The following is a 629-nucleotide window of genomic DNA, read 5'->3' as shown; positions in this document are numbered from 1 at the left end:
CCCGTGTTCAGGGAGTAGGGCGCAAAGAACACTGTAGGGACCATATCAATCGGAACGGTTCATGCATGGAGCTCTCTTCTAACAAGCTGGTTATCTGAATCGGGTGTTTGAGACCTGCAAAAAAAATGCAGAGCGATGGCACGCGAGGACTGCAATTGAGAACCACTGGCCTAGAGAAGTAATGGTTTTGGCTTGACCTTTCCAGAGTGTTTTAGCAATGGCACAATGTCAGCCCTTGCAGTGAAGGTAGAATCCGTACCCCAGCTTGTCCCTCGTCAGCTTACCCTGAGGGATCCCTCATGTAGACCCAAATTCAGCAACGATCGCTTCGCCTACTTCACTTTTGAAGCAAACAGTTGTGGAACCACTAGAATGGTATGGAGGTGATGTTTTAGTTGTACTTGTATTAAATGATCACAATCTTGGGCTCTTGTCTCAACCTCAGTTCTATGATGGTGTTGTGATGTATCAAAATGAAATCACTTTGGGTAACGGGCTGCCAGTTTACCAGCCGAGTAAAAAAGGAGTACCTACTAGTCTTCCAGATCCAGAGTATCGGTGAGATGGAATCTATTGGAATTGGTGTACATAATGCTACTAATGGATGTCTTGAAACCTTAAAGTGCACT

General features: G+C 45.3%; 1 long non-coding RNA gene across 1 annotated transcript; it reads left to right on the top strand.

Moving 5' to 3' along the window:
- Positions 1-155: 155 nt before the first annotated feature.
- Positions 156-516, top strand: LOC107581129 (uncharacterized). The gene is made up of 2 exons (XR_001608789.1): positions 156-375; positions 446-516. It is a non-coding gene; the product is annotated as an uncharacterized lncRNA (long non-coding RNA).
- The last annotated feature ends 113 nt before the right edge of the window (positions 517-629 follow it).

Source organism: Sinocyclocheilus grahami, unplaced genomic scaffold (genome assembly GCF_001515645.1).
Source record: "Sinocyclocheilus grahami isolate Dianchi unplaced genomic scaffold, SAMN03320097.WGS_v1.1 scaffold79462.1, whole genome shotgun sequence".
Lineage (NCBI taxonomy): Eukaryota > Metazoa > Chordata > Actinopteri > Cypriniformes > Cyprinidae > Sinocyclocheilus > Sinocyclocheilus grahami.
This window is presented reverse-complemented; position numbering and strand designations above follow the sequence as displayed.